This window comes from Orcinus orca, chromosome 15, assembly GCF_937001465.1.
Source record: "Orcinus orca chromosome 15, mOrcOrc1.1, whole genome shotgun sequence".
Classification (NCBI taxonomy): domain Eukaryota; kingdom Metazoa; phylum Chordata; class Mammalia; order Artiodactyla; family Delphinidae; genus Orcinus; species Orcinus orca.
Window position 1 is genome coordinate 42,165,548 of NC_064573.1, and position 24,881 is coordinate 42,190,428.

The window sequence follows — 24,881 nt, forward strand, 5'->3', positions numbered from 1 at the left end:
GACTCCATGAAATAACTAAATTCAAAGAACACCCAGTGAACCACCTGTGAGCTCTCTTCTAGGTGCTGGGATTTCACCTCATTCTTTCCTAGAAATCCCCACTTTTTGTTTTTTGTTTTTTAATTGTTCAAGGTTCTCCTTAAGAAGTTATGGGTTTTTTTTTTTAATTTATTTATTTAATTTATTTGGCTGTGTCAGGTCTTAGTTGCGGCATGCGGGATCTTTCACTGCGGCACACAGGCTCTCTGGTTGTGGTGCACAGGCTCTCTATGTTGTGGCGTGTGGGCTCCAGAACGCGGAGGCTCAGTAGTTGCGGTGTGCGGGCATAGTTGCCCCGAGGCATGTGGGATCTTAGTTCCCCAACCAGAGATCGAACCTGCATCCTCTGAATTCCACCAGGGAAGTCCCACTTTTTCATTGAGGTTACCTGCTATATTCATTTCCTGGGGCTGCCATAACAAAGTACCAAAAACTGGATGGCTTAAAACAATAAAAATTTATTCTCTCACAGGTCTGGAGGCTAGAATTCCAAAATCTAAGTGTCAGCAGGGCCATGATCCCTCCAGAGACTCTAGGGGAATAATGCTTCCTCGCTGCTTCTTAGCCCCTGGTGGCTCCTGGCAATCTTTGGTCTTCTTTGGTTTGTAGTCTCATCACTGCAATCTCTACCCTGTCTTCACCTGGCCTTTTTCCCTGTGTCACTCCTCTGTGTCTCTGTGTCTAAATCTTCCTCTCCTTTCCTTATAAAGACATCTGTCACTGGCTTTAGGGCCCACCCTAATCCAGTACGACCTCATCTTAACCTGCTTATATCTGCAAAGACCCTATTTCCAAATAAGTTACATTCACAGGTTGCTTCTGGTGGTTAGAACTTAAGCATATCTTTTTGGGCGACACAGTTCAACTCACTATAGTTGGCAAATGACACACATCAGGAAAAACTATAACAAAGCAAAGAGCTATTAAACGCTTGCTGTGTGCAAGGCACACATTCTAGGCACCTCACTGGCATTTACACTCTATGGTATTAGGCGCTATGATTGTTTCTACTTCAGATGCAGAAATGGAGGCACAGAAACATTAAGTCATTTGCTCAAGGTCACACAGATGGTAAATGGCAGAGCCAAAATGAGTACCCAAACAGAGCTCCAGAGCCTGCACCGTTTTCTGTTTCTCATTACTATAGTAATGACAGAGAGCAAATCGTAGAAATAAAGGTGAAGCAAGACTAGACTTCAGCATTTTATGCAGGATAAAATGGAATATTCTCTGCACAAATGGAATATATTAATATCCTAAATATGCATGTTTCTTTGTTGAAACTTCCACTACCCCTTTGTCGTTAATTGAAGATTGAAGAAAGAATACGGTATATACTGGGTTATTTCTAGGTGAAAATTATTTTAGAAAGAGGTGATTTTCACTTCCTGGGGCCTTGCAGTTCCTTCCATTGCTTTCTGTGTATACCTTCTCACTTGCAAAAATTACAATTGTAAGGGCTGTGTGGCAAAATTCAGTTTCCTAAAGAGGGGAAAGCCGTGCATCTTGCTGTCTTGGGTAGGTTGTCTGATTTATCTCGAACTAATGATGCCGAGGTATTCCTCAGTCTGGGTATGTTGGTAAATCTCAGATCTTCGTTTCCTGTTCATTCATAAATTTGTTTGAAGTTTTTCATTACCGAAATCATTAACTTTACCAAATATCAGCAGCTGCTTTTGTGTGTGCATAAAATTTCCTAGCATTAAATTACTTATTCCACGTTAGAGCTTTCGTTTTTTAAAAAAATGATAAGGCATCTTTTTTGTCTTTATTCTTGTCAAAAACCCAAATCATTTTCCCCACCTGAGTGATAATCAAAAGATGTATGTGCAGATGAATTAAGGAGAAGTGTAATGGTTACTTGTTTTCAGTCTTATTATTAAATTTGCAAGGTTGGATATCCTGTATTGTGTTTGTCACATATACATGTAAATAGGTTTCCTGATCTAATTCGGAAAATAATCCATAATGTTCCTCATAATTTATATGTATCTCTAACGTTCATTTCATTTGCTAATCTCAGCATTGGGGATTTATCTTCCATGTCTTACTCCAGCTAGTTTCAGCCCCGAACTGAAAAACTTGAGTGGACGTGGGTAGAAGATGAAGCCAGAAGTGTGGCACTACCCAACAGTTTCATTGGACGGAATAACCCTTCTTGGCCTTTGGAAAATTTTTAAATTTTCCATATTCTGTTTTATTTATTTTATTTTATAACTAAAAGTTTTATTTTGAATTTTTTCACAGAATTAACCACATTACCTCTTCTGAGATCAACATCCTTTTGAACATGAAACATTTGTTAATAATTTCTGTTCCCCAACAGAAATTTTGTTTGTTTAATTTTTGTTGAAATCTAGTTGATTTGCAACGTTGTGTTAGTTTCAGGTATACAGCAAAGTGATTCAGTTATATATATACATTTATATATATTCTTTTTTAGATTCTTTTCCATTATAGGTTATTACAAGTTATTGAGTATAGTTCCCTGTGCTATACAGTAGCTCCTTGTTGGTTATCAATTTTATATATAGTAGTCTGTATATTTTAATCCCAAATTCCTAATTTACCCCTCCCTCCCCCATTGTCCCGTTTGGTAACCATAAGTTTGTTTTTTATGTCTGTGAGTCTATTTATGATTTGTAAATAAGTATATTTGTATCATTTTCTTAGATTACACATATAAGCGATATCATATGATATTTGTCTTTCTCTGTCTGACTTACTTCACTTAGAGTGATACTCTCTAGGTCCATCCATGTTGCTGCAAATGAAATTATTTCATTCTTTTTTGTGGCTGAGTAATATTCCATTGTATATATGTACCACATCTTTATCCATTCATCTGTCGATGGACATTTAGGTTGCTTCCATGTCTTGGCTATTGTAAATAGTGCTGCTATGAACATTGGGGTGCATGTGTCTTTTTGAATTAGAGTTTTCTCCGGATATATGCCTAGGAGTAGGATTGCTGGATCACATGGTAGTTCTATTTGTAGTTTTTTAAGGAATCTCCATACTGTTCTCCATAGTGGCTGCACCGATTTACATTCCCACCAACAGTGTAGGGGGTTTCTTTTTCTCCACATCCTCTCTAGCATTTATTATTTGTAGACATATTCTGTTTGTTTTTTTAAAAAAAAGAAACAGAAAATACTTGTCTTTTTAAGAAGCAGCTTTTGTTCCTTTTACCAAACAAAGTTCAGTCATTTACAAATATGATAGCCAATGCCTGATTCTATCAGGTCTGAGAAAAGCCAGGGGTGAGAGTTGAATTCCCTTTACAGTTCACCTGGGTTCGTATGGAGGGATTTTTTTTCCCCAGACCACAGGCTGCACCCCAGGCAGCTCTGTATAAGCATATATGTCTATTGATAATGGAAGCCCATTGAAAAGAGAGGCTGGAAGGGCGCATATCCATTAACGTTACTGGAAAGTAACAGGGCATTTATTCTGCTGAAAGTAGGTTAGTAGCATCATCCTCATGCACGTTGCTTCCTTAAGCAGAACTGATGGGGGCAGGGAGAGCACAAAGCAGTACCTTCCGAGGTCTTCTGAGTTACACTTGTTTGCGGTGTATAATATGTCACTTGACAGAGTGCAAATGCTATAAACATATTTCCCCAGAATAAATGTTTTCTATGCCAACTTTTCCTTCTGAGAAAAATATGTTAGTAGTAGTTTTCTATCCAGGAATCAGCAAACTTTTTTCATAAAGAGCCAGATAGAAAATATTCGGGGCTTTGTAGCCATAAGATCTCCATCGCAACTACTCAACTACCAATGTAGCATGAAAGCAGCCATAGACAATAAGTAAATGAATAAGCAAAGCTGTGTTCCAATAAAGCTTTATTTATAAAAATAGGTGGAGAGCTGGATATGACCTGCATTCATAGTTTGCCAACACTTGCCCTCTAATCTAAGGACATGTCTATTTTATTCACGAATCACACCACTTTGTAATAAAACAATACTTATCATGGTAAGCATGACTAACATTTATTGTCCTGACTAAGCCATTTATATATATTAGCTCATTTAATCCTCACAACAATCAGTCCAATGATGCAAGTTCTACTATGACTCCCATTTTATAGAGGAGGAACCATGGCATAAACAGGTAAGATAACTTGTCTAACACCAGGAGTAAAAAGCAAAGCCAAGATTCGAACTCAGGTCGTTTCCCTCCAGAGATCACGCCCTTAAATCACAAGCCATACTGACCCTCAGGGAATATTTTGTGACCTTTATATTTAACTTTGAGACAGACTGTGTTCTGAACATAAATGAAGCACTCTCTCAGCCAGCAACATGGGGGCAGACATTATATTTACTTTGTTAATTACCTCCATTCCCCTGCCTATTTCACAGGACATGCCCCACAAACACGGGACAAATGCTAAATCAGGAGATTAACTCACACTTGCCAAGGCCACAGGCAAGTACCAAAAGTAGCTAAACTTTGGCTCATTAGCTATGGGGTCCTCCAGGAGGTCGTACACTGCTTGCACTGAGACGTCAGCCTTTCAAAGGTATGTCCAGCCCTTAAATATGTAGTTAGGTTTTTCTGCTTACCTGTCTTTGAACTTGCAAATACTTGTTATGTAAACCAGCCTCTTTGTGGACTCTTCATGCAAAAGAAGTAAGGGATAAAAAGACAAGGAAGGGGAGTTTTGATTTTAGCAACATCAAAATGATAATGACCGTTTTAATTGAGAACTTGTGTTAAGCACATTACATACCTCTTACTTGGTGCTCACAGGATTCCATTTTAAGGCAGATATAATTATCCTGATGAATATTTAAAAAAACTAAAGCTTAGAAAGACTAAATAACTTGTTCAAACTTGCAGTTAGTAAATATCTGAGTTAATATTCCAAGGCGTGAAATTTTGACTCCAAAAGCTGGACGCTGCGCCCTCTCTGACCCTGGCTCTCTCTCCATCTCGTGGCTGAGGTTAATGTAGATGGAGAACTTCTATGTGTGAGACACTGTGCTTCATGCTTTACACCTGGGGTCCCCAGCTCCCGGGCCACAGACCAGCACTTGTCTGTGGCCTGTTAGGAACCGGGCCGCACAGCAGGAGGTGAGCGGCAGGTGAGCGAGCAAAGCTCTATCTGTATTTACAGCCGCTCCCCGCCGCTCCCATTACTGCCTGAGCACCGCCTCCAGTCAGCATTATGGTGAGTTGTAAAATTCTTTCATTATATAGTACAGTGTAATAATAATAGAAATAAAGTGCACAATAAATGTAATGCGCTTGAATCATCCTGAAACCACACCCCACCCCAGTCTGTGGAAAAATTGTCTTCCATGAAATTGGTCCCTGGTGCCAAAAAGGTTGGGGACCGCTGCTCTACACGGATTATCTCATGTAATACTCACAGTACCAGTGTAAGGTTGAGATCATTATTATCCCCATTTTATCGTTGAGGCAACCAAGTCAAGGAGCGTGTCCAAGCTTGTTTGTGGTGGAGCCCAATTAATGAGCCCAAACAGTTGGCTTCAGGGCCTGCCTCTTAAACTCGGCATTGCACTGCTTTTATCTTGTCGCTGTGATTTTAAGGGTAAGAATGGACATGGGTTGAGGGCTTTCTAGGATAATGGAACTTTATGTGCTTGTTTATTGGATAAATTATATCCTCGTAACCACTCTGGGTTATATCCCTATCTAGTCCTCACAACTGGAAAGCACTTTCAAGTCTATCATTCACTGGGTCCCCCACAATAACAATGTGAGATAAACAGGACCGGCATTATTATCACTGTCTGACATATGAGAAAACTAAAGTTCAGAGCAGTTAAGTGACCTGTCAAGGTCATGTCATAATTGATGAATCTGTGACTCAAACCCGTGGGTTCTGACCTAATTTAGTTTAGTGTTCTTTCTATTAAGCCATATTCCATGAAACCTTATTAGGAGTTCTTTGACCTGTAACTGACATTATTTGAACTCTTTTTAACATGGTATTTTTTTTTTCCAACTGGATTATTTAGAGAAGTATATATCAGAAGCTTTTAATTCACTCAAACCGTTTTGAATGGAAAAATAATTAATTCCTCAATTGCAAATAACACGGCAGTGAGAACTCACAGGTGCCATATTAAAGCGGAAGCACATTTGGTGAATAACACAGGAAACAGAAGATGTTCGATTATGAGTGAGTTACTTAGAGAGATGCGGGCAATGGTTAAGAACACAGGGTTGGGGGAGAGGAACCCTTCCCTTCCCTGAAGTGAATAGAAAACAGGTGAAAATGTAAATTTCAAAGGCGTCAAGCCTGAACAAATGCTCAGGGAATGTAGATGTCAAATATGCATCATTTTTAATGAGTATTATTAACTTCAATATAAATCTAGTTTGAAAGCCATTTTTTTCCTCTCTTTTATCCCTTAAATATATGGTTTACCTCTTACCTATACAGTTTCTTATGATTTATGGTACCAGGGCTTCAGGGCTGGCAGACAACTGGGGCATCCCTGTGCCTCTCTAAAAGCCCAAGGCGTGTGTCACTCTGGAGACTACAGTTGACCCTTGAACAACGTGGATTTGAACTGCGTGGATCCACTTACATGCAGATAATTTTCAGTAGTAAATATTACAGTACTACACCGTAGTGTTTGGTTGAATTCCCAGATGCAGAGGAATCGCGGATACAAAGGGCCGACTATAAATTACACTTGGATGAATGCTCTGCGTTGTTCAAGGGTCAGTTGTACTAAGAAATGCCCAGCTTTCCTCTCGGCAGGGTTTTAAGTGTGACTTTGCCACTTTGGTTGTCCCCTGCCTCCTCATGTCATCTAAGTGTCCAGAGTCATGGAACAGAGGGTATAGTTTTTAGAGTGGTTTGGAAATCACCAGCCCCAGAGCAGCAGCGCACTCCTGGCCCACACGGGAGTAAAGAGCCTTCTCTCTAGAGAGCGTGCTTTGTTCTCTACAACTGTACTCTTCCTCCTGCCACTGTGCCATCTCACCATTCTCCCATGTTTCCAGTTAATAAGACTAATGTGAAGGGGATATCTTTAAACACATGCGCTTCCAAAGGAGGGGAAGAGGAAGAACTTGAGGAAGAGGAGAGTCATGACAATTATTAACGCTGTTCGTACATGAGGAAGCTTGGTGGGCCTGGTGTTGAAATCAGGGAGTGTTTATTTGGCAATGACTTCTGGTCCAGAGAGCATCCGTTCTGTACTTCTAGTACTTCTAATATGCCTTTCACCTAGATGAAAATTGTGTCTGTCTGGTTAAGTCATCTTCTTACTCCGAAAATGTAACTTTGTGAAAAATGTGTTTTCTCAGTAATCCTGGATACTTCTTTTTTTAGTTACTCTGTAAGTACTAGTGTTTGGCAGAACATCACCCTGAGTCCTCTTCTCATCCTGAACACCCTTCCTGCAGCAGGGTATCTGTAACAGTTCATGATGGACCATTAATCCTAACACTAACCCTAACCCTAATCTGTATTTACATCCCAGAGCTCTCTCTTGAAACCAACTGCTATATTTCCAACTGCCTCCTGAACATCTCCACTCGGCCTTAAAATCGTTATCTTGCCTTCGAACCCATTGTCTTTGTTGGTCTCTATTGTGGTGAATGGCATCTTCATCTCCCCAACCTGAAAACCCAGGTGTGATCCCTGACTTGTCCCTCTCCTCCAGGCCTTTCTTCATCTTGTCAACAAGTGTTGTGATTTTTATCGTCTGTATCCACTTTAATCTATTTCTTCATCTCAATTCACCTTGTTGATCCCTAACATAAAATCTTTCACAAATTCCTGAAAGTAGCTTCCCAAAAGATGAGCTCCAACTCGTCAGCAGGGTTTCTAAAGCCTGCCTCCCTGGATTCACTTTATGCCCATTGTCCCGTCCCACACCTTTCCTCCAGCTTTTCCAAACTACATGCAGATCCCTGAGATGTAGCATTTCTGACACCTAGGCGATTGCTCGTGCCCTTTCTTCTGCACGGAATACTCTTCAGTTCGAATTGCACATACAATTGGGCAGCTCTTGCTCTGTTTCAAGCTTTGTGCTTGGAACTTGGCATACAAATAGGACATGGCCCATATTATTAAGGTTGCCGCAGTTTTCCCAGGAAACATACATGACTCAGTTCTATATAATGTGCTAGGTCAGCATAAAAGTAGGTAAAGGCTGCTAAGGGAGCACATAGCAGTACACCAACGTGGCCATAAATGTCCTTCTGAGCAGGTGCTTTCTGACCCACCTCTAATAAAGAATTGATTTCTCCTCCGTGTTGTCACAGTTCCCTGCCCAGACCTACCTTAGAGAGCTTATTGTTTGTTTGTGTTGTAGTTGTTTAAATGTCTAACTTCTTGGGGAGGGGGAGATAAATTAGGAGTTTGGGATTAACATATACACACTGCCATATATAGAATAGATAATCAACAAGGACCTACTGTATAGCACAGGGAACTCTACTCAATATTCTGTAATAACCTAAATGGGAAAGGAATTTGAAAAAGAATATGTATATGTATAAGTGAATCACTATGCTGTGCACTTGAAACTAACACAACATTGTAAATCAACTATACTCCAATATAAAATTAAATTAAATTTAAAAAAAAGAGAAAACCCAGTCATGAGACACAGCTCATGGTATATATATATATACAAAGGGTATATATATATACTTCGTGTTTTCTAATCTTCCACATGTATTTATTTTAATATGAAGTTTCTTCTAAAAGCAAAAAAGTTAAATCAACAGTATCTATAAAAGTGGGGGATGTAAAATACATTAGACTTTTTTTGAAATATTTGTATTAATATATTTGAGACAAAATTAAAAGGTCTAAATATGAAACAAAAATAAATAAATAAAATAAATGTCTACCTTCCTAGGCTGAAAGCAAGAATTACTGTGCCTTATGTTTCTTTATAGCCATTGTGTCAACTACATATAATAATCATTGAAGAAATGACTGAGTGGTACCTAAACTGCAATAGCAGCTTAAGCATCCCTGGAAATCAATAAACTGACAGACATCAAAGCCAGTTTACCTTCACATCTTATCCCTCCAGTGATCAATTTGGATGAGAGTTACATCAAATTATTTGAGATATACATAACATGTTATACAGTGAGGCCCCAAGGTGCTTACAGTTGTTAATGATGAGAGAAATTCCAATTCATTCTGGTCTTCGAAGAGTGGACTTATGGGTTATACACATGTTTTATTTATAATTCAAGTTCAAACATTGTGGGCAAGCTTTGAAAATGTATTCTTTCTTATGAAGTGTTTATTAAAACAGGTACTGCTAAATATCTGTTGAAATAGTGTGTTTCCACCAAATTGTAGCACATTTTGATGAAACTTGCCGGCGCTATTTTTATAAAATGTTCATGAAAGGTAGGCTGTACCAATATTGTACATATATATATATATATTTTTTGTATATGTATATATATTTTTAATGTATAATGTATATATATATTATATATGTATATATATGTATATATGTATATTATATATATGTATATAAGATGTATATAATATATATTATATATATGTATATGTTATATATATGTATATAATATGTATATTATATATATTATATATATTATATATATGTATATGTATATATATACATATATATGTATACATATATATGTATATATATTATATATGTATATATATACATATATATGTATATATGTATGTATATATATTATATATATGTATATATTATATATATGTATATATATATAATGTATATATATATATTTGTGTGTGTGTGTGTGTGTGTGTGTGTGGTACGCGGGCCTATCACTGTTGTGGCCTCTCCCATTGCGGAGCACAGGCTCCAGACGCACAGGCCTAGTGGCCATGGCTCACGGGCCCAGACGCTCCGCAGCATGTGGGATCTCCCCGGACCGGGGCATGAACCCGGGTCCCCTGCATCGGCAGGCGGACTGTCAACCACTGCGCCACCAGGGAAACCCCTGTGAGTATATTTTATATCACTGTAAAAATACACAAAGATTGAAAATAGGATGGCACCTACCATAGTGACTATAAAATGTTGAAATTATTTTTTAAACTCTGATAAGTATAATAAGTCCAAAGATATATGGAATTTAAGAATTGACTCTCTGTATAAAAGTTGCTCTTAGATAAAATATATGACACCATATATAGAGGGAAACCTATGCCTCAAATTCATTTTATTCAGTAAAAATGCTACACCTCAGTCTAGTCTGCTTTTTGGTGCTAGGGCCCATTGATGTTTAGTATCTGGGCTCTCCTACTAACCATAAGACCCTCAGTAAATTATTTACATGTTCAGAGCCCTGGCTGTTTCGGTTTTAAATTCTGGGAATGATCCCTGCCTACCTCATGGAAAGTGCATGGGAAAAATCCTTATAAACTGGAAAGTGACATACAAATATGATGAGTTCTTATTATTCCAGGCAGAGAGAGAACAACATAAACAAAAGCAGAGTGTGACATTGCATTTTAAACTTAGGAAGTTGCAAAGAGTTGGGAACTGCTGAAAAGTGGGTTGAGAGCAGGTATAAAGGGTCAGGTGAAAACCATTTAGATCTTATTCTATAGTCAGTGGGGAGTCACCAAAACTCTTTGAGCAGGGTAATAACATAATTAAATCTGTGTTTTAAAAGTTAATTTAGGGTAAATTAGAAAAGGAAAGGTTGGAGACAGGGTAACCATTTATTACATAACCCAGGCAAGGGATAATTAGGGCCTGATTTACAGCAATGGCTATGAAAACAATGAAAGAATGGCAAAATTAAAACTCATTTCATAAGTAGAGTTAAACTTCGTTTGGTAATGCTGGACACTAGGAGGTAAGAGACAGTCTGGCTTGATGGGCTAAATTGAGTTGATGCCTTTGCTCAAAAGAGGAAACCAAGAAGATTCAAGTTTAGAGAAGGATGGAATAAGTTTAGTCTTAAACATTGAGTTGTGGTGTCCCTATCCATCATATTCAGCTTTGTGCCTGGTACGTTGTAATTGTTCAATAAATATTTGGTGAATGTATCAATGAAGGAAGGAAGAATTAAAGACTGAGAGAGATTTAAGGGAAGTTATCCAGGAAGGACTGGAAAATATTGGTCTATATGACAGAGGAGAAAAGACTGGAAATACAAATTCTGAAGTCAGCATATAAGCAAATTGAGATCTGAAAGGAAGAAGAGATGGAGTAAAAAAAAGAACTAACGAGGCTTCCCTGGAGGCCCACGTATCGCAAAAAAAAAAGAACTAATGACTCTAAGAAAATAGGATTATCTATGTCCAACGCCTGGCATAGCATAGAGATCAATAAATAAATATTTGTTGAGTACATGAATGAAGGAAAGAATGAATACCAACTTTTCAGGAGCAGATAAAGGAAGAACAGCTGAGAGTCTTGTAGTAGCCCTTTGTTTTGCCTGAAGTGTTTGTCTGAATTGTAGACTAATTCTACAGTTCATCATCTGGCTCCCATGAGGAAATGTGAATTCTATAGCCTAAATTTCAGGCAACCATGAGGAATTTCTTCTTGTCCTTCTCACCTCCACACGTTTTCTTTCCAGTTCAATGTATTTACTTAAATCTATCATCAAACTGCAGTTGTAACAATTATTCTTTCCTTAAGACTGCCCATAATACAACAATGACAGGAACTGATAACACTTTTTCATGTATTAAAAATGGGCCAAATAGAACCAAAATACTCAGTGCATTCGTGACCCGTATATACAACATGTTGCATGAGACGTTTTGGAGCTATTGGTCTAATACCTTGACCATCGTTAATTAGGAAAGCCAGTTTGGCGAGAGAGGGTACTTCAGTCTCAATCAGAGTTGGCCTTTCTCTTACAGGCCCAGCCTAGACTAGCAGATGAGGACAGCAGGGTGAATAAGAATATGTAAATAATAAGAAATTAAACCTAAAGCTTTTAGGAGTCCTAATGAAAAAGGTTTATATCGACAAAAGCAGTATCTGAAAAATACTAGAAATATAAACTAGATACAAAACATAATGTAAAAAAACCAATTTCTAAATATTAATTGTATCAGTAAAGGGATAAAATTGATTGTTAGATTCAAGCAAACTACAAATCTCACAACTTGTAAAATTTTAACCTTATTATCCCCTTTCCCCACCACACACACGCACACACACACAAAATCAAAGTTTTTTCATAGCTGATACATGATTGATTTATTTGTATTTACCACTGTCCTTTGGCTTTACCTCCTCTCTGAAGAATTAAATAACCAAAGAGCAGGCAGCAAGGAGGTAACAGAAGAAATAATAATATTAGAATAATATAGGAACCAGACCACTGGTCATTGAATAATCATGAGGTGACTCTATTTTTAAAAGAGTCATCATTTATCATTAGAGTCCAAGAATTCTTGTTTCTCAGTTAATAAAAAATTTTCCATTAAAATTACTTCTAAATGTCAAGTGAAATGTAATTCAAAAATGAGAACATAAAATTATGTCTGTTTTCAGAAGCACCATTAAAGCCTTTTTGTAATTTCACTGACTTTTTCGATTTTCCAACTGACGGTGCGCATACAGACATTTTTGCATCTCATTATTGTGTAGTGGAAATGAACTTGGTTTTTGTCAGCTCAAAGACCCCAGTTGGTTTGAATGATATTTCCCCACAAAGGATGATCATATTGATTTGCTACAGTCATCTTTGACTATTAAGGATTCAGAAAGTTAACTACCACTTGAGATGAGGGGCTGTGATTCACATAAGACCTAGCTTAATATGACAAGAAAGGGTAGAAAATGTGGTGAAACTACTTAATCCAAAAAGGATCATCCGTAGTTTAAATGCACGTGTTATTTGTAAAATCTGGGGGATTACTTTAAGGTAAGGAAGATGACTTTTTTATTCTTTCAACTTCTTCACTAAAATGTTTGCTTCTTAACTGAAAGCAACTTACTGTATTAAAGGACTTACCTGCAGATCTTTTAAGTTATTGGAAAATCTGGTCTATTTAAAAAATCTGTCTTTAACAATATCAGCATAGGATGTCTCTGCTAAGTATTTGTCCATATGGGTCTCTAAAAGAGAAAATAAACTATTTAGATTGCTTTCAGCACTGAAGTATGAAGTTCAAAAGTAGGTTACCATGAATAGCTAGAGAATGAGAGATTTTGTCCAGCTCAGATATTTGGAATTACTTAGGAGAAATGGAGTAAAGGAAATAACATTTATATTATTCTCTAAATCAGCATGGTCTGCATCAGAAAAAAAAAAAAAAACAACGGACACCGGAGTTTTAAAGAGATCCCCCAAATCTTGTCTTACCATTGTAGTTTTCCTCTTTGTTTCGTTGGTCTTACTTAGAGCCATATCTGAGCAGTTCTTGATGTTTTTTCTGGGGGGCAAGCAAAGAACAGTGTACACCATCTAGTGGCTTAGTTCAAAATTGCAGCAGTGCGAGAAAGGCTTTTGAGCAGAATGCAGCCAATGACAATCAGCAGACTGACTTCCACATTTCTCCAAGTGCCTGAGGAACGCTGAAGGGGTTGCCATGAATTCCAGAGGGAAGCCCTCACAGCACATAAAAAGATTCGATCAAGGAAGTTAATTTAAATAGCCCACAGTTACAATCCTACTCTATTCTGACTACATATCTGTAATCACTCTGCTTTAATGAGAACTTTTTACTTGCCTGTTTAGTACCAGAATTCATATTCCTACTGTAAAACTGTTATGTCAAGAAGTGAGCAACTTGGATGGGAGAGGAAATAGGTTCCATTTGTGATCATATGCTAAGTGAATTGCTTCTCTATATCATCAACCAAAGCTGTGGTTGCCAGTCTCTGGACTCCTGGGGAGCCATGCAACTACCACAAGAACCTTGAATCCACAGTCACAAGGCACATTTTCTAAAAATCAAATGTACAATGTCTTTTACATACACTGGACTCACAACTGCAATTCAAATGTAATTGGTAAAAGAACATTACTAAATTATCAGTAGTTTATTTGTTATGTGATTTTCATCTATATAGATTAGCATATCGTGCTCATCTAGGAATCCAGAAAATGCATTTATTTATTTTTATACAGTTATATGTAAATTACATAAAAGATAGACTTTTAAGAAACAGAAAGGTCCTGACTTCAGCAGTGCTACTTCTAAGATTTGTTCTAAGGAAATAATCATTCACATGTTCAAAGATATTCACATCAGTATTGTTTATAAGAACAATTACTAAGAACCAAACTCAGATGTTCGACAATTAGGGGTTGCTGAGTAAGTTTTAGTTTATCCATACCAAAACATACAGCATACCACTATTAAAAACGACCAATGAAAATCTATACTGTTTTGAAAATGAAAATACCATACATTTACAGGTGAAAAGAGATTAGGAAAGCATATATATCATATGCATACCATTTTTATGTATTTGTGAGTAGGCAAAGAAAAAATCTAAAAGGGTATCTTTTATCCCATGAGAAATGAATAATTTATTTTGATCAAGCATAATATAAGAGAAAGAAAAGAGTCAAGGATTCTTCTACTAAAGTTTTTGTCCTGAGCAAGTGGAAGGTTAGAGTTGACACTGACTTAGGTGGAAATGTTTGGATGGGAAAGCCAGGGGTTTGTCTGGAGGCATGTTGAGTTGGAGAGTCCATCTGGTACCCAAGTGGAGCTGTATGGAGGTTTTTAAAGTCATGTGGCTGGAAGATCTCCGAGACAGTGAGTGATGGAGGTGAGAAGAGATTTCAAGGCCAAGCTCTGGGGGCCTGCCAACATTTACAGATTGAGTTGATGAGAAGCAGCCAGCCACGAGTCAAACTAGAGAACAGCAGTCAGGTAGAGGAGGATCCAGAGAGAATGGTCTCCCGGAAAGACACAGGTAGAGAGTGATCTGTGCTAAATGCTGCAAAGAGATCTCATGAGATGAGCACTGGGAAATGACGTTGGTTTGAGCAATATGGACGTTGACAACAGCTGTTTCCATGCAATGATGAAGCTAAAAGCCTAATTGAAAAAGCTTAAGTGAAAATGGGAGGGGAAAAATTGGAAACCTTGAGTAAAGACAACTCTTCTGAGAATTATTTATGTAAGGGAAAACAGAGAAATGGGATAGGGAGGAAAACAAGGATATTGATTCAAGAACTTTTTTTTTAAGGCGGCAATGTATCAGCATGTTTCTCTGCTGATAGGAGAGACCTGATAAAGAGGGAAAAATTAAAGACACAAGACATGATAAAATTGCTCAGAAAAATATCCTTGAATAGTCAAGAGGGAATGGGACACAAACGGAGGGCTTGACTTTAGAAATAAGCGTGGATGGTCCATCCATACTTAATAGCAAAAGGAAGCAAAAGGAAAGGCAAGTATAGATAATACTGATGCAGGTAACTTGGTTGGTACAATGCTGGGAGCCTGCGGGAGTTCTTTTCTAAATGTTCTATATTCTCAGTGAAATAGACAACAAGGTTATCAGCTAAAAGTAAATCAGGGAGCAGATGTTAAGAGAGCTGAGGAGAGAGAACAAGGTATGGAGTAGTCATTTAGGACAAAGGTCAGAAACCTTTTTCTTTAAAGGGCAAGGTGGTAAATATTTCATCCTTTGCAGGCCCTTAGGTCTCTGTCACAACTATTTAAATCTGCCATTGCAGCAAGGAAACAGCAGTAGATAAAACGTAAACTGATGGCCATGGCTGTGTTTCAATAAAACTTTATTTACAAAAACATGTGGCAGGCCCAATTTGGCCCTTAGACAGTAGTTTGTTAACCCTTGGTGGGATAATAAATGGTGTAGGGGAACACAGTAGGAACTTCAGGCAACAATAACATGAATTTTAAATGATGGTATAAATATCACCAGCCACATGCAGTTGTGTGGGGCTGGATACGACCAAGATTTGGTTTTTCTACCCAAGTGTGAAGAACAGAGAGTGGAGCAAGAGAGTTGAGAGTGTGTACCAGGAAATTATTACAAGGTGAACATTGAAATCTAAGCTGAGTCAGGAGGGAAGTAAGGAAATGAGGGCTATGGGGTATAAGGACAGGGGAAAAGAGGAAGGTAATGGATTTAGGCCTCCCTACTAGCCTTTGATGCTCAGATGCTTTTCCTGAGGGAAGACAACAGCTCATTGGCTATTTTATTGCAGAGTAAGAGCTAAACAGTGGTTCATACATTATAGAGTAACAATGCTTAGAGTAGTTATCACTCTGTGGGGTAGACGTAACACTACTCCCCATTTTATCAACTGGAAGGGAAGGAGAATCCACATCGATGTGGATGCTGTGTTTGAAGGACAGTCTTGTTTACAATAATATCTAATTTTTTAGTTATTAGGACTACTCCCTCTCTTCTTCCCCTGTGTTATTATAAAAATGTTCTTGCTTAGTCCTTCTCCACAAATAATCCATATATCCATTGGCATGTTTTAGTTAACGGTCTTTTTTTCCCCTCTCGATGTCTCCCTCTTCCCTTGTCTTCACCTCTTAGCCTTTACGTGTGGTTATGTTTTACCTTTTCTGAGTCGACACTCAAAGGTGCTTATTCTCTGCTTTTTTCTCCCTCTAGACCTTTCTCTTTTTTGTTGCGCTTATGATCTTTAAGATGATGGCTTTTCTTTATTTTAGTAGAAACGTACGCAGGTGATGAAAGAATGTTAGCACCATCTAAGCACAGGCTCTAGCCCCTGTTCACTTGGTTAAGGCTTTACTGCCCTCCTGAAACCTTCACGGCCTCTCTACTGAGAGTCATTTACTGTTTGGTATTCAAGGACCTCCCTGACCTTGTCTCGCACTACTTTCCCAACTTTACATCCCATTGCTTTTCAAATCTTACTTTACACTCCAGCCCCACAAAGCTCCCTAACAGTTCCCCAGCCACCATGCCTCTGTGCACACAGATGGCATTGACTGGAATTCCCCGAGCCCCTCTCCATCAGTCCATCTCCCATCCTTCCTTCAAGGACCCATCACAAATCTCCTTTTAGGTCTTATTTTCCAAGACAACTAAAAAAGCTACTCTTCATTTGCCTCATCCTTCTCTGTACTTTGGACTTATGTCATTAACTACAGTCTACTTTGCATTATATTTTCATGTGCACATAAATTTTTCCTCCATTGGACATGAGCCCCTGGATTCTTCCCTGTTTTATACACAGCACACAGTAGATGTCTGATATATATTAAGTAAAAACTAAATGAAATCTCTTATCTTCACAAAACATGTGTTGTTAGGAAGTTAGTTTAAACCACATAAGGATCATCAACATACCTCTTGATAATATGGGGACCTGTGTCACTTCATCCCAGCCACAATCCAAATGTGAATCTTTTGGGGACCATACATTTCTACCCCAATAAGCCAACACTATGTTTTAAAGTCCATTCCATATCAAATCCATGCTTTACCAATTTCATGCTTTTGTCAACTTGTTAATATTGCAAGTGAAGGAATTTTGCTTGTTTGCAGATTGTTTTTGTTCTTTGTAAAGTAAAACGACGTAAGAATATTTGAAGGAGGAATGAAGGAAAAGGAACAATGAAAGAACTAACTTTTATAGTTTGTCTGTAATGAGCCTGGTGCATTCCATAAGTTATCCAATTTAATTGAATTCTTCCAATAGCCCTGTGAGGTAGATATTATTATCCACATCTTACTGATGAAGAAAACCATGACTTCTAAACTCACACAGTTAAATGATATCAAACCTAGATCTGTATGACACTCTACTGTCTTCCATTTTAAAAGGCAAATTGCACATAAGTCTCCAATATTGAACCTAGGAGCTAAAGCCACATGCTTATTACATTGTTAGTCTACCTTAACTAAATTACTTTACTTTCTCCATCTGACATTTAAAAGTATTGGTTGCAAGTTACAGAAATCCAATTCAATCTAACTTAACTATTTTGTCATCAACTTAACAAATATTTATCGGGAGCCTTCTGTGTGCAAGACATTCTTCTAGGCACTAGGGGTTCAGTGGTGAACAAGACAGTCATGCAGCCACATGGCTAATATATTAGTATATTGCCTACCTACGCAGCTAATATATTAGTATATTGCCTACATACCTATGCAGCTAATATATTAGTATATTGTCTACCTACACAGCTAATATATTAGTATATTGCCTACCTACGCAGCTAATATATTAGTATGAAAATATTTTATAAACAAAAGATCTGTCGGACAGTTAAGAACTGTTAAGAATAACACAGCAGGGTGAAGGAGTGGTGAATGAAAGGGCAGGCTTTTTATTTTTTTTGTGGCAAAGTCAGAATTTATTTGCAGGACACCAAGCAAGGGAGTGGGAGACAAATCTCAGATCCACTCCAACTTGGTCTTTGAGTTAGAGGGTTATTTATTTATTTGTTTTTCTTTTTTATTAATTTTTATTGGAGTATACTTGCTTAACTATTTCGCTTACATGTGAAATCTAGAAAAAATGGTACAGATGAACTTACTGGTAAAGCAGAAATAGAGTCACAGATGTAAAGAACAAACTTACGGTTACCAAGGAGGGAAGGGACGGTTGGACGAATTGGGAGATTGGGATTGACATATGTACACTACTATGTATAAAATAGATAACTAATGAGAACCTACTGTATAGCACAGTGAACTCTACTCCATGATCTGTGGTGACCTAAATGGGAAGGAAATCTAAAAAAGAGTGGATATATATATACGTATAACTGATTTACTTTGCTGTACAGGGATGCTTTTTAAGTGGGATTGTCAGAGAAGATCTCCCTTTCTAGTAGACACTGAGTAAAGTGAAGGAGTTAGCCATGGGAATACACAAAGGAAGAACATATGAGGCAGAGGATAGCAAGTGCAAAGTCTCTCAACCAGGAATGTGTTTGGGATGTCGGGGAGATTCCCAAGGAAGGAATATGACCGGAGCACCACTGGGGAGGGGACAGTGGTAGGAAAGGCAGCTGGAAAGGTGGCCAGCAGCCAGGCCATATGGTCCTCGTAGGCCATTCTGAAAACTTTAACATTTATTTAAGGTAGATGGCAAGTAAGGAAAGGACTGACAAGAAGTGAATGTCCTCATCTGATTTGGTTTTTGAAGGATCATTCTGAGAGTTCTGTGAAGATTAAGCCAAAAGGGGACAAGAATGAAAGCAAGGAGACTGTTGGGGGCTTTCATAAAAGTCCAGTGGGGAAACAGATACATGGGCCACATAACCAGGAGGGCAGGGACGGGCCTTATGGACGATGCAGAAACAAAATTTCAAAACTGTGGTCTCATTTCTCCTCACTCCTCCTCTCCTCTCATTTCTCCTCACTTCTCCTTGCTCAGACCTGCTTCTCCATTGCCCCACCAGGATCTGTGGTCAGAAAGGAAAGGTTTCTTCTTGTCGGCGCCAGGGCGCAACCCCCACTGAAGGGCCTGGCTGGGTCATGGGACCATCTCAAGACCAAGCGCTCACTGTGCCCAGGAGTGTGATTATGAGCCCAGATTTATGGTCCAGGGGATGGGGTGCTCTAAGGATACCTGGAAGGAGCAGTGGGATAAAGAAGTTTGCATTTTCTTTGTTTTGGTTTTTTTTTTTTTTTTTTTTTTTAAAAAAGAGATAAGGCAAAGCACCCTGTGAAGAAAGCAGAAAGATGTCATGGCTGGGGAGAGATTGAAGATTGTACATCGCTACCCGACGGAGCCCAGGCCCAGTGACTGCTCCTTTCTCCGGATTTCTCTGCCACAAAGCTCCTGGACCACTGTATACTCCTGACAGATGGTCTCCTATGTGTCTGTATAGTGTTTCAAGTAATATAGTGACTGCACATTTCCCAAGAAAATAAAAAGGGCCATAGTGTCAAATAATCCAATAAAGCCTCTAGTACCTATGATGAGACAGTGTTGAGCATTAGCAGGTTCTCAGGCGATTTGCACATTGATTCCAACCAGAGGAAATGTGGAGCCCATGCTTACCCAGAGTCCAGAAGCAGTCATGTCACGCATATGTATATCCACGATCAGTTTATTGAAAGAACTTCACGTATGGGGCCAACCGAAGACAACTTCTTTTTTTTCCAACCACAGATTTTCCGAAACCTCTCTATTGGATGTCTTGTCTCTCCCTGTGGCTACACCTCAGGAAGTTCTTAAAGCAGGCCCAGGTGTCTTGGGATGTTCAATAGAAACCTTGTTCTCTAAATACGCTTGCAATTTCTCTGTCTCCTATTGACCCCCAAGTTCAGTGATTTACTAGGAGAACCAACAGGACCAGCATGTCGTCATACTCACAGCTATGAGTTATTACAGGAGGGAAGTATAAGGCAAATCAGCAAAGGGAAAGGGTGCATGGAGCAAAGTCCAGAGGAAACCAGGCTCAAACTTCCAAGTGTCCTCTCCCAGTGGCATCACGCAGGATGCATTTATTTCCTCCAGTGTCCAATTGTGACAACACCTGTGAAATGTTATCTACCAGAGAAGTTCATCAGAGGCTAAGTACCCAAAGATTTTATTGAGGGCTGGTTAGGTAGACGTCTGCCTAGCACATACCAAAACTCCATACTCCCAGAAGCAGGCGCTCAGCATAAATCCCATTTTTTGTACAACTTGGGCACAGACAGCCACTCTTAGTTAAGGTTGTGGGAACACTCTTGAAATCTAAGTTCCCTAACATCGGCCAAAGTCCAACCTTTCTAGGAAAGTCCAGGCCTTTCTAAGGATAGCGGTTTCAGGCCTGCTGTGTTAAATCTTTCCTGCACACTGACGTTGACATGAGGGTAAGAAAGGCTGACCCACCCGTGGATGGAAATCAGCCATGCAAGTAGTCTGGTTTAACCAGAGATAGAGCTGGAGGAGGGGAAGGCAAAGGGAGAAAAGCTCTTATTTGCCTGGTGTTTTTAGAACCTGGCTTTCAGGAGGTAAATGCGGTAACGTTGACTTTGTTTTCTCATGAGCTGTCTTTATGGGCTCTGCTGTGAACCTTTTTCTGAAGACTTCCCACTGTCTACCGCATAGCTTCTGTTAAGGTCACCTTGAACTAGCAATTAATCTTCTTGGGTGGGGGGGTGTGTCCTTTCATGGCAGTTGTAACCAAACAGACCCACAGCTCAGCCCACAGGGAGGTACTGGGTGATAGTGTTCCATCAAACCCAGAAATGCAGGCCATGTCTGCCCCCGCTCTCTCCCTTCACACTCCCATCACAGACGGCTCCCACCAGCCTCTTGTCTTCAGACTTCACCTTTTGCTGGCCAAGCCCCAGGAAGCACGGAGACATCTGGCCCAAGATTCTTCCACCAGCCTTTGCTTTTGTTTTTGGGGTGGAGGATAGGAGGAGAATTCTGTTCCACCGTGGATGGAAAATGCCCAGTGGTTCCACAGTCTCCCACAACCACTCTCTTAAAAAAAAAAAAAAAATCCCTACCCACTAATAGTCTTCCACATCATTGTATATGTAGACAAAATGTGTGTGTGCGTGTGCGTGCGTGCGTGTGCACAGTCACATGACCAGTGAGACACAGATTAGGAACCACTTTTAGAAAGTCTGGCATCACTGACCTAGCACAGACCTTTTTCTTTTTTTAAACAAAGCTACATTTATTGAGCACCAACTATCTGCCAGACATTGACTTACGAAAGTGCTGCTTTCCATAGAAACAGAAGGAAGTAATTTACCAAAACAGTTTAAGGAGTTCAGTTTTTCTGACCCAATTTAAACATGACTGTTTGGACCAAGTCTTTTTGGGATTAGTGTGACTGTCGATGTGCCTAAGAATAATCTCAGAAGCATACTGAAATTTCAGGTTCCTGGACCTAACCTTAGAAATTCAGATTCAGAAGGTCAGGCCTAGGACCCAGGAGTCTGGGATGGGGCCCAGGTGATTCCAGTGCAGGTGGTCTGGACCAGCCTGTCCTAGCTCAGGGATGCTCAGACTTTAGAGTACCCATGGGGTCTGTAACATACAGTCTGACTCAGGATGTCCAGGGGGGTCCTTGAGATTCTGCACTGCTAATTATCCCCCGGGTGAGGTTGATGCTTCAGGTCCATGCAACATACTTTGAGTAACAAGAACTTAGCTGGTCAGTCTCCCAGAGGCTGGTTCGTCTCCCAGAGGCTGGTTCATGCAGCACTTACCCGTCAAAAGGCCCGACACAACTCTCTAGATTAGCTTCAGCCTTAGGGTCTCAACCTAAATTCTAAGACAAGAAAAGTGCCAGATACTCATGCACGTTCATAAATATATTCATAAGTAAATATCACTTAACATTCAATGACTATCTAGCTTTACCAGTAAAAAATGGTGCCCAAAAAAGAGAAAATGGAACTTCACTATTCATCATATTGCCTACGTGTTTCCCTGTTTGGATCTGCAGAGCTCCAAAAAGTTGTCTACTTTTTCCAGCAATACAGATTTCAGAAGTTTCTCAAGAGATGGTTCTAGGGGCCTTGTCATGGCCAAGACCAGGAGCTCATCTCCTGAGATCACTTCCCCTGTGTGTTATAAGCTACTGACTCAGTACAGTCTTCATTGCCCAGCCCGCCTGCCCTCGTGCTTCCCAGATCCAACACATACACATGGGTTCATGGGAAGGCACACATGCACACACCATGAAATGACCATGGAGGAGTATATAAGAAATCTTTCTGGATCTTTGCAATGAAATGTCCTTTGAAATCAAATAAGTGCAATAGCACGACGTACTGAAACTGCAAGCGCAAATGCCGTGAGGGGTGGTCTGAAAGGAACGACGGTGTTGCTCACTCTTCTGATAATCCTACCAACTGCTTCCAGAACCATCAGGTGGCTCCACATACCAGGAGAAATTCAATTAGGGTAGAGGCCATGACTGCTTGTTGTCTAAGGAGAGAGTGCTCCAGAGGGAATTTGAGTTGAGGAATAGGCTGCCCAAAAGGACAGCGGAGGTAACAGTCCACCCTTTTTATTTGCTCTCATGTTCCCCAAACACATTTTCTCTGGCCTCAACATAATAGCTGATACAGTATAGTGATCATAGTATTAAGGACATTTTGGAAATTGATCTAATTTTAATAATCATTTTTATAAAAATAATCCAATTAAAATATATCCCTAGAACTTAGCCTAAGATCTGGCACATAGTAGGAGCTCAATAAGTATTTGTTGAATCCATGTTCCTTTTACTGATAATGACTTTTGCTGCTGTGACAACCTGGAAAATCCCGTCTTGGTTTTATGATTTTTCTTAAGTGTCACTTTCTCCCTGAAGTTACAGTCGCTTCCTCCCTGAAGTTACAGTCGCTTCCTCCCTGAAGTTACAGTTGCTTCTTCCCTGAAGTTACAGTCGCTTCCTCCCTGAAGTTACAGTCGCTTCCTCCCTGAAGTTACAGTCGCTTCCTCCCTGAAGTTACAGTCACTTCCTCCCTGAAGTTACAGTCGCTTCCTCCCTGGTGCTTCCATCGTTGTTCTTCTAGAACACTGTGTATTCGATTTCTCTGTTTATTCTCTCTGCACTGTGAGCTCTGAAATATAGGAATGGTGTCCCAGAGTTTAGCACAATAACTAATTCCTCAATACAAATTTTTGAATGAAAAAATGAATGAAGAGGTTGGTAGATTCTTTTGCTGTCTCCTGGATTTTAAAGTGAACCACTAGAGTTCACTTTCCAATCCTGAGTATGTGTGATCTACATCAGAAAATGCTTCTTTACACATCCTCATTCTACGCACCATATCCATTTCCTTCTTCCCGCCATCAGTAACTATGGGGCCATCATCTAAGAGAATTTAAGCTGTTTTACGATCATTTTTGCTATCCTGTTGTCATATCATTCACAGTATAAATAGTCCTGGCTCCTTCAACCTTTGTCAAGGATCTTATTTTCACACGTTTAAATAATGAGTTGATCTTCTACTTTAATTCATTTACAGAGTTGACTATTTTTTTTTACTGAGCCTTTTTAGGTGTAGAACAATGAAAAGTGCAATTTCTCACTCCCCCAGGACATGATCAGGAAGACACTGTACTGGCACTTAGGAAAGGACAAACATCAAAGCACTAGCATGTTTCATCAATGTGTCTCTGAAAACACACGTTAAAAAACAGGAAAAAAAAAATACCTAGCATTTGGAAGAAATTGCAGTGTTCATTCCTAAAGATGTTTTACTTTCCCAAAGTGAAAATAAAACTATTTTAAAATTCTAACGATCATATCAAGAACTAAACAAAATAAAATAGTTGGTACACCACGTTGTAATAATAGAGTCATAATTTGAAAAGGGAGTTTTGCTTGAACAGCTAATAGAAGTCTTATTTTAAGTCCCCTCAGCTTCCACTGGTTGTTAGCCTTTCCCTCCATTTAAGTGCTCAGAGCTAAAACTGTAAATCAACAAGGATTTATTGAAAACCTTTGACCTTGGCACAATTAGGCCTATGATAGATCCTAAAGAACTATGTCACAGTCTTTGAAGAACTTACAAACCTCCTTTGTTTAACACATGCATTGCATATAGGGTGACATCCATCCTAGATGCCACAGAATCCTGATCTAAGGCATATATCTTTCTCCCTTTCTTCCCTTTCTTCCCTTTCTTTCACTTCTTCCCTCCTTCACATCTTCTGGTACCCATACATTTTTTACACCTTCCAAAGAAGTAAATGCCACAGTCTCTCTTAGTTATAGCATTCACTCATTCATGCTACTAACATTTATTGATTCATTAATATTTCTAATTACTGTATTAGGCATAAAATCTGTAGCCATGCCTAAGGCTCTCCTATCCTATGTACTGGGCATTGTGGTGGTCATAAAGCTATAGAAATGACACAGTCTGGCCTCAAGGAGCTTACAGATTCTTTAGGGTGGGACACACAAAAGGCAGATGATTTTAATACACTGTATCATGACTTGGCAGGTATA

At 39.1% G+C, this 24,881-nt stretch overlaps 1 protein-coding gene across 1 annotated transcript in view; it reads left to right on the forward strand.

The window, feature by feature from the left end:
* Positions 1–24,881, forward strand: part of KLHL14 (kelch like family member 14) — a 98,426-nt gene that overhangs the window by 42,001 nt on the left and 31,544 nt on the right. The gene's annotated exons all lie outside the window — the stretch shown is intronic.